Raw genomic sequence first — 10,519 nt, 5'->3', positions numbered from 1 at the left:
GCTCGGAAAGCTCTCGCCAGTTCGAGCAAAGTGTCTCAAACCAGAGCATAACGGACCTATTTCTCCTCATATTCCCGGATTCCTACCTCAAACTCTGAACATTGTCATCTGGATCTTCGCAACTAGCTAACCGCAATCCCGGGTGAGCACTCCTGGCTAGCGTTTCCATCCCGGAGCAAGCACCAATTAGCCTGAAGCTAGCCCGGACAGGGCTCCCGTGCTACCACCTAAGCCCAATCCTGGGCTACAATATCCAGACCCTGTTGCCTCGTCTCTCACACCACCTGAGAATGTCAACCCTGTTCCCTCATCTGTCACATCTCACACTGCCTGAGAATATCAACCCTGTTCCCTCATCTGTCACATCTCACACTGCCTGAGAAAATCAACCCTGTTCCCTCATCTGTCACATCTCACACTGCCTGAGAAAATCAGCCCTGTTCCCTCATCTGTCACATCTCACACTGCCTGAGAAAATCAGCCCTGTTCCCTCATCTGTCACATCTCACACCGCCTGAGAAAATCAGCCCTGTTCCCTCATCTGTCACATCTCACACCACCTGAGAATATCAACCCTGTTCACTCATCTGTCACATCTCACACCACCTGAGAAAATCAACCCTGTTCCCTCATCTGTCACATCTCACACTGCCTGAGAATATCAACCCTGTTCCCTCATCTGTCACATCTCACACCACCTGAGAAAATCAACCCTGTTCCCTCATCTGTCCAATCTCACACTGCCTGAGAATATCAACCCTGTTCCCTCATCTCTCGCCCTTCTCACGCCACCTGAGATTATCAAAACATTGTCACTAGTTGCCATGGTAGTAGCAGGCTGAAGGGTTTTGAAAGGATTATTTAATGGTTGTCAGTCTTAGAAAAAAGGGTTCCAAAAAGGTTATTCGGCTGTCACCATAGGAGAACCCTTTTTGGTTCCAGGTAGAACCCCTTTGGGTTCCATGTAGAACCCTCTGTGGAAAGGGTTCTACATGGAACCCAAAAGGCTTCTTTCTACCTGGAACCAAAAGGATTATACCTGGAATCAAAAACGGTTCTTCAAAGGGTTCTCCTATGGGGACAGACGAAAAACTGTTTTAGGTTCTAGATAGCACTTTTTTTCTAAGAATGTACTATCGTGTCTCACTTTGACATGAATGTTGATACAGTATTCATACATGATTTTTGCAGATTTTCAGTATTTTCGCATGCTGAGTATGCTTGGTTTTGAAGCTCTTTGAATCTGCTGGGCTAGGGAGAAAGTGAGAGAGAGAGAGATGGCATAATGGGGAGAGGTTTGAGGCTCTGTGATATATGAGCCTTGTAATTAAATCAAAGCCATCGCCTAACACTTCACAGCCGGCGCCTCTTTTCTGCAAACACCCCCATTTGGGCTCTAAACCCAGCCTGGTTGCTGATTGGCTGATCAACAACCCCCTCCCTGTATTGATTGGTTTCAGATGTGGCTGTTGGTGTTCTAAAAACTATCAGCACAAATGTTTAGCGCAGATGTTTCATTTTCAATTCAGCCAATTTATTTGGGATATTCTGAGGAAGATTGACATACGTGAGAAATAAAGTTCCATTGAGACGACAGGAGTTGGTGGCACCTTAATTGGAAAGGACAGGCTCAAAGTGATGGATGGAGTGGAATGAGTGGAATGGTATCTAATACATCAAACACATGTTTCCCATGCATTTTATGCCATCCCATTTGCTCCTGAGGGAGAAATGTTAACGTTTATTTAACTAGGCAAGTCAGTTAAGAACAAACTCTTATTTACAATGACGTACTGATGAGACTGATCTGTCCAAAGAGACACAGGATCTACACCGGGGCAAAAATTACTCATCCAGTCAAAATAAAAATAAATAATAAAATAATCCATTGAAACTGATCCGTTCAACACGATACCCAACATCTTCCACTCAATATCTCTCTCTCTCACCATGCCAGGTAAACAGGGTTAGCTTTTCAGCAGCGAATTCCTCCACTCTATACCATTTACTGGAGTCTGTTGCGTGCCTAACACTGGGTGGTCTACACTTACTGCAAAGGCATATACCCCCCCCCCCCCCTGCCAGCAGATTCTCTAATTGGCCGTACACTAATAAGACATAACAAAGGGCCGACTCGTGGCAGTGTGCCACCCAGACACCATCTATTATAATGGCTTGGGGTGGCCATCAAATCCTAGTCAAGCTAACGCTAGGATACTAATGCTAGGATGCTAATGCTAGGATAGTAATGCTAGGATGCTAATGCTAGGATACTAATGCTAGGATGCTAACAGAAGGGGGAATAATACAATTAAATAAAAAAATCTAATCAATAAAATCTATTTGTCACATTCACCAAATACCAAAACAAGTGTAGACCTTACCGTGCTTGCTTACAAGCCCTTAACCAACAGTGCAGTTTAAGAAGAGTTAAGAAACCTTTACCAAATAAACTAATGTAAAAAATAAGAAAAATTAACACAATAACATAACAATAACGATGATATATACAGGGGGTACCGGTATCGAGTCAGTGTGCGGGGGTACAGGTTAGATTTTTGAGTATGTAGGTATGGGTGAAGTGACTATGCATAGATAATAAACAGCGAGTAGCAGCAGTGTACAAAACAAATGGAGGGGGGGTCAATGTAATTAGTCCAGGGGTCATTTGATTAATTGTTCAGCAGTCAATAGGTTAGAGACTGGTGCTAAAGATACAGTATCGTGTAAATGTACTGTATGTTGTTTATGTGCTACTGCTAAGGGCACTAACACTGGGCTTGGATGCTAAAGATACAGTATCATGTAAATGTACTGTATGTTGTTTATGTGCTACCGCTAAGGGCACTAACACTGGGCTTGGATGCTAAAGATACAGTATCATGTAAATGTACTGTATGTTGTTTATGTGCTACCGCTAAGGGCACTAACACTGGGCTTGGATGCTAAAGATACAGTATCATGTAAATGTACTGTATGTTGTTTATGTGCTACCGCTAAGGGCACTAACACTGGGCTTGGATGCTAAAGATATAGTATCATGTAAATGTACTGTATGTTGTTTATGTGCTACCGCTAAGGGCACTAACACTGGGCTTGGATGCTAAAGATACAGTATCATGTAAATGTACTGTATGTTGTTTATGTGCTACCGCTAAGGGCACTAACACTGGGCTTGGATGCTAAAGATACAGTATCATGTAAATGTACTGTATGTTGTTTATGTGCTACCGCTAAGGGCACTAACACTGGGCTTGGATGCTAAAGATACAGTATCATGTAAATGTACTGTATGTTGTTTATGTGCTACCGCTAAGGGCACTAACACTGGGCTTGGATGCTAAAGATACAGTATCATGTAAATGTACTGTATGTTGTTTATGTGCTACTGCTAAGGGCACTAACACTGGGCTTGGATGCTAAAGATACAGTATCATGTAAATGTACTGTATGTTGTTTATGTGCTACCGCTAAGGGCACTAACACTGGGCTTGGATGCCAGCTTCACACAGCCTGATGCAAAAGACATCGCAAAATATATCACACACATCGCATGTTGTTTATAGAATGGCGCTGCATTTGATCATTGCCGTTGTACGGGTTGTACAGGTTGTACGGGTTGCTGATTAATGATGCTTCTCTGCATTGTTGGGAAGGGCCCGTAAGTAAGCACTTCTGTCACGTTCTGACCTTTATTCCTTGGTTTTGTCTTTATTAAGTATGGTCAGGGCGTGAGTTGGGGTGGGCAGTCTGTTAGTTTTTCTATATTTTCTATTTCTGTGTTTGGCCTGGTATGGTTCTCAATCAGAGGCAGCTGTCTATCGTTGTCCCTGTTTGAGAACCATATTTAGTTAGCCTGTTTTCCTTTGTGTTTTGTGGGTGGTTATTTTCAGTCTTTGTGTGTCTGCACCATAATAGAACTGTTTCGGTTGTTGTTTTGTAATTTTGAAGTGTTCAGTTTCTTATTAAAAAGATGAACACAAACCGCGCTGCGCTTTGGTCCTCTCCTTCTTCCACCCAAGACAACCGTTACAACTTCACTAGCATGTGACAAATAACATTTGATTTGTTTTTATGTCCCAAAGACGGTTGTGTTGTCATGGATTCTACCAAGACTGTAATAAAGGACTCAGGCCCAGAGCACGGGGGAGAGGGTCTCCCCCTGGGCAATTAAAGGGTAGATACAGGAATGCTGGAGGTAGCAGCTAGATGGAAAAGAGTATGTTCTCTCACTCTTACCTACCTCTCCCCTCTTTCTCTTCCCCATCTCCCTGTCTCTTCATTCCTTTCCCCCATATCTCCGTACCTCTCATCTCCATAGCACTTTACTCTGATACACTAGGTCAGGCTCAGAGTTTAGTATCGACTCTATGGTCCCCATTGGGCTGCAGCTGTGCATGCTGGATGAAAGCAGAAATGTACAGACTACAGCACTCTAGTACCACAGAGACTTCTTCAAAGCAATGCACATGAGGCACATATATTAACATTTGGTTCAGTAAACATTATTTAGCATACCACATCAGTTGCTTCTAAATGTCCAAATCTGCAACTCTCATTTTCTTTAAAACACATTGGCTAATGAATATAGCCCTATTTCTTTCAAACATCATCTAGAAGAACCTAGGTGCATCTTAATATTCTAGAATAGCTACCTCTACTTGTCTCCTCTCATCTGTACTGATCTGAAATAATGGGGGCAGGGCATGTCAAAAAAATAAGACTTAAATGTATTACATTCATAGCTAATTATCTGATGCCAAATATAAACATGTATTTGTTTTTAAACATAGGCCTTTATTTTCTGCAAAATCACACTCATACCACTGTATAAGCTTATAGCCAACGGCTCAGAGGTAGGCTATCATCTGATCGTAGTGAATCTAAAGGCTGGAAATCAGTTAGCTAGCTATCTCTGCTTTTTAAAAATAGAACTAGTCTTTAACTGTGATTGGAGTTTATTCCACTGTTGACATCTTCTCTTATGCCTCCTAACAAACAGTAGAATTGAAGCCTTCCCTGTCCCTGACAGTGAGATGACACATGTAACTCACAAGGGAGCCACTTCTACAATTCCCTTCTATGTCGGTAGCTTCTGCCTGCAGGCGGAGTGCCTCGCATGCTCTCGTGTGGTGGCAGAGAAGAGGGGAGTGGGAATTTTCCAAGTTAGACAAATTAGAATTGAGCTAATTTGATGGCAGACTCATTTCAGTAAGAAGAGAGAGAGAGAATAGACTTAAAGGGAAATAAAAATGTAATAATAAAAAAACACCACCAATCTGAAAGGGCACTTTTCTCATAGGAGGGCGGAAGGGCAGGTGCTGGGTACCCGTAGAACTCTCTCTGTGCCTGAGGAAGACAATATCAGGGCTGACAGGGGATTTACCCCCTTTTCCTTCAAGTCAGAGTACAAAAAGGGAGAAGAGATGAGCAGAGGAAGACATTTTAGACTACTGAAATGCAGTCATTCAGTGTGTACCTGTGAGAGAGCCTCGGTTCCTACAGAGATTTAGTCAGTCAGTGTGTACCTGTGAGAGAGCCTCTGTTCCTACAGAGATGCAGTCATTCAGTGTGTACCAGTGAGAGAGCCTCTGTTCCTACAGAGATGCAGTCAGTGTGTACCAGTGAGAGAGCCTCTGTTCCTACAGAGATGCAGTCATTCAGTGTGTACCAGTGAGAGAGCCTCTGTTCCTACAGAGATGCAGTCAGTCAGTGTGTACCTGTGAGAGAGCCTCTGTTCCTACAGAGATGCAGTCATTCAGTGTGTACCTGTGAGAGAGCCTCTGTTCCTACAGAGATTTAGTCATTCAGTGTGTACCTGTGAGAGAGCCTCTGTTCCTACAGTTCCTACAGAGAGCCTTGTTCCTACAGAGATGCAGTCATTCAGTGTGTACCTGTGAGAGAGCCTCTGTTCCTACAGAGATGCAGTCATTCAGTGTGTACCTGTGAGAGAGCCTCTGTTCCTACAGAGATGCAGTCATTCAGTGTGTACCTGTGAGAGAGCCTCTGTTCCTACAGAGATGCAGTCATTCAGTGTGTACCTGTGAGAGAGCCTCTGTTCCTACAGAGATGCAGTCATTCAGTGTGTACCTGTGAGAGAGCCTCTGTTCCTACAGAGATGCAGTCATTCAGTGTGTACCTGTGAGAGAGCCTCTGTTCCTACAGAGATGCAGTCATTCAGTGTGTACCTGTGAGAGAGCCTCTGTTCCTACATTCAGTGTGTACCTGTGAGAGAGCCTCTGTTCCTACAGAGATGCAGTCATTCAGTGTGTACCTGTGAGAGATGCAGTCATTCAGTGTGTACCTGTGAGAGAGCCTCTGTTCCTAGAGATGCAGTCATTCAGTGTGTACCTGTGAGAGAGCCTCTGTTCCTATTGAGATGCAGTCATTCAGTGTGTACCTGTGAGAGAGCCTCTGTTCCTACAGAGATGCAGTCATTCAGTGTGTACCTGTGAGAGAGCCTCTGTTCCTACAGAGATGCAGTCAGTCAGTGTGTACCTGTGAGAGAGCCTCTGTTCCTACAGAGATGCAGTCAGTCAGTGTGTACCTGTGAGAGAGCCTCTGTTCCTATTGAGATGCAGTCATTCAGTGTGTACCTGTGAGAGAGCCTCTGTTCCTATTGAGATGCAGTCATTCAGTGTGTACCTGTGAGAGAGCCTCTGTTCCTACCTTGTTCCTAGAGATGCACTTCAGTGTGTACCTGTGAGAGAGCCTCTGTTCCTATTGAGATGCAGTCATTGTGGACCAGTGAGAGAGCCTCTGTTCCTACAGAGATGCAGTCATTCAGTGTGTACCAGTGAGAGAGCCTCTGTTCCTACAGAGATGCAGTCATTCAGTGTGTACCTGTGAGAGAGCCTCTGTTCCTATTGAGATGCAGTCATTCAGTGTGTACCTGTGAGAGAGCCTCTGTTCCTACAGAGATGCAGTCAGTCAGTGTGTACCTGTGAGACAGAATCTGTGCCTGGATAGATAGGGCACACAACTGATTTTTTTGTTGTTGTTTCTTGCAATGGAAAATTTAAATGATTTTTTTTATTGGACAAGTCCAGGTCGTCCCCTCCCTGTTTCAGTCCATTTTCTTCCGTTTGGTGCATAATGAACATGACCCAGTACTGGAAGGCCCTTAGTGTGAGTGTAGGGTGTGTTATACAATACCTGGAAGAGACTCAAATAGTTCAATACCACACTGGGCGTGGACCTCAAACTTTCATATGCTGAGTGGAGTGTGTCATTAGGAACATCAAACCATACCACATTTATTAAGCAGCTCCATGGGAGATGAGACCATGCTGACCAGTGTGTCTGTGTGTATTAGTGTGTGTTATGGGTTTTTCCATATCTTCTATTAAGAACAGCACTATTTCATACTGAACACAATGCTCATGACAAACCAGCACACTCCTCTCTCCTCTCCTCCACTCTCCTCTTCTTTAAAGCAGTTTGTATATTTCTGGATACGAAAGCACTTTCTTCTCATTTTTGGTTCAACAGGGCTCCCAGAAACCACCCTGTTAAGTGGATACTCTGTGGCTACAAGCAACAGTGGAAGATAAACGTTTTAGACACTGAGATTAGTTCCACTTCCTCCTCATCCACAGAGCCTTTTATTGAAGCCCTGAGGAAGCGTTATTACTACCCCGACTCATGTCTCTCTCATCCTCCTTGTTTATGAGAAAGAAGGGAAAGGACAGCAGAATAACATCATATTCACTATTACACACACACACACACACACACACACACACACACACACACACACACACACACACACACACACACACACACACACACACACACACACACACACACACACACACACACACACACACACACACACACACACACACACGCACACACACACACACACACACAGAGAGAGAAACCATTATCACTCATACTCTCGTCCATCTCATCCCGGTCTTTTGTAAGAAGTAAGGGAACAGCAGAACATTCCCACTCAGACACTCCTCATCTTGTGATCCAGTGAATACAGAGAGCTCTGCTGTAGGGCCAGATGGCAAAAGTGAAATCAATCAGATCAACATGGTCAGAGAGAGACAGAGTCTGCATCCTGAATGGCACCCTATTCCTTGTAGGCCCTGGTCAAAAGGAGTGCACTAAATGGGTAATAAAGTGCCATTTGGGATGCAAAGAGAGTCAGCTTGTTGCCAAGTCATTCAGCAGATGATGCCCTTGTCCTGGCTGACTTCAACCCCACTGAATATCAATCACAACAGGAAACACTATCTCCAAATGTGAAACAGACAGACAATTGGATTTCATTTCAGGTATAAGCTATTTATTTTAAAAGGCAATTAGACAATTCTCCAAGTGATTACAAGTGATTCTGGGCACAGACGTCAATTTTCACATTTCAGAACCACGTTGGTTCAATAAGTGGCAAGAAAAAGTATGTGAACCCTTTGTAATTACCTGGATTTCTGCATAAATTAGTCAGAAAATTTGAACTGATCTTCATCTTAGTCACAACAATAGACAAACACAGTCTGCTTAAACTAATAAAAACGTTATTCTATTTTTCTTGTCTGTATTGAATACATCGTTTAAACATTCACAGTGTAGGTTGGAAAAAGTATGTGAACCCCTCGGTTAATTACTTTTCCAAAAGCTAATTGGAGTCAGCAGTCAGCTAACCTGGAGTCGAATCAATGAGACGAGATTGGAGATGTTGGTTAGAGCTGCCTTGCCCTATAAAAAAATAGTCACCAAATTTGAGTTTGCTATTCACAAGAAGCATTGCCTGATGTGAACCATGCCTCGAACGAAAGAGATCTCAGAACACCTAAGATTAAGAATTGTTGACTTGCATTAAGCTGGAAAGGGTTACAAAAGTATCTCTAAAAGCCTTGATGTCCATCAGTCCACAGTAAGACAAATTGTCTATAAAATGGAGAAAGTTCAGCACTGTTGCCACTCTCCCTAGGAGTGGCCATCCTGCAAAGATGACTGCAAGAGCACAGCGCAGAATGCTCAATGAGGTTAAGAAGAATCCTTGAGTGTCAGCTAAAGACTTATAGAAATCTCTGGAACATGCTAACATCTCTGTTGACAAGTCTACGATACTTTAAACACTAAACACTGCTGTCCAAAAAAAACATTGTTGCACATCTGAAGTTCGCAAAAGAGCACCTGGATGTTCCACAGCACTTCTGGCAAAATATTCTGTGGACAGATTAAAATAAGTTGAGTTGTTTGGAAGGAACACACGACTCTATGTGTGGAGAAAAAAAGGCACGGCACACCAACATCAAAACCTCATCCCAACTGTAAAGTTTAAGTATGCTCTCTCTAATTCTCTCTTTCTTTCTTTCTCTCGGAGGACCTGAGCCCTAGGACCATGCCTAAGGACTACCTGGCATGATGGCTCCTTGATGTCCCTCGTCCACCTGGCCGTGCTGCTGCTCCAGTTTCAACTGTTCTGCCTGTGGCTATGGAATCTGTTCAACTCTTTAGAGACAGCAGGAGCGGTAGAGATACTCTTCATGATCAGCTATGAAAAGCCAACTGACATTTACTCCTGAGGTGCTGGCTTGCTGCACCCTCAACAACTACTGTGATTAACTACAGGTGCTTCTACACCTGCATTGCTTGCTGTTTGGGGTTTTGGGCTGGGTTTCTGTACAGCACTTAGAGATATCAGCTGATGTACGAAAATGAGATTTGATTTGATTTAAAGTATGGTGGAGGGAGAGCATCATGGTTCGGGGCTGCTTTGCTGCCTCAGGGCCTGGACAGCTGCTATCATTGATGGAAAAATTAATTCCCAAGTTTATCAATACATTTTACAGGAGAATTTAAGGCAATCTGTCTGCCAATTGAAGCTCAACAGAAGTTGGGTGATGCAACAGGAAAACAACCCAAAACACAGAAGTAAATCAACAATAGAATGGCTTCAACAGAAGAAAATACATCTTCTAGTGGCCCAGTCAGAGTCCTGACCTCAACCTAATTTAAGATGCTGTGGCATGACCTCGAGAGCGGTTTTCACCAGACATGTTAAGAATAATGTTTAACTGAAACAGTTTTGTAAAGATGAATGGTCCAAAATTCCTCCTGACCGTTTTTCAGGTCTGATCCGCAACTACAGAAAACATTTGGTTGAGTTTATTGCTGCCAAAGGAGGGTGAATGCAAGGGCTCACATACTATTTCCACCCTACACTGGTGTGGATTTCAAGGAAAACAGCAATTTAGAAGTCTGTGGTTATCTAATGTGAATGGTGAGGGGAGAAGAGAAGAGGCAGGATTCGGTTTGACACACACAGCCATGGCTTTTATCTGCAGTGTCACAGATACAACCCCCCCGAATGTCCGCTGACTGGCTTACACTCTGTAGGATGGCAAGGATCATGTCCAAAGAGTGCCAGCAGCACCAATGACGTAAGTCAGAACGCTACAGCAAGTAAGAACGCTACAGACAGCTATATTGATCCTCTAATACAGGACTAGTAAAGGCGCAGTGCACTACTTTTGTGAGAGAAAAAAAATATGATAATATA

The sequence above is a fragment of the Oncorhynchus gorbuscha genome, unplaced genomic scaffold (genome assembly GCF_021184085.1).
Source record: "Oncorhynchus gorbuscha isolate QuinsamMale2020 ecotype Even-year unplaced genomic scaffold, OgorEven_v1.0 Un_scaffold_622, whole genome shotgun sequence".
Taxonomy (NCBI): Eukaryota; Metazoa; Chordata; class Actinopteri; order Salmoniformes; family Salmonidae; genus Oncorhynchus; species Oncorhynchus gorbuscha.
Note: the sequence above shows the minus strand (reverse complement) of the source record.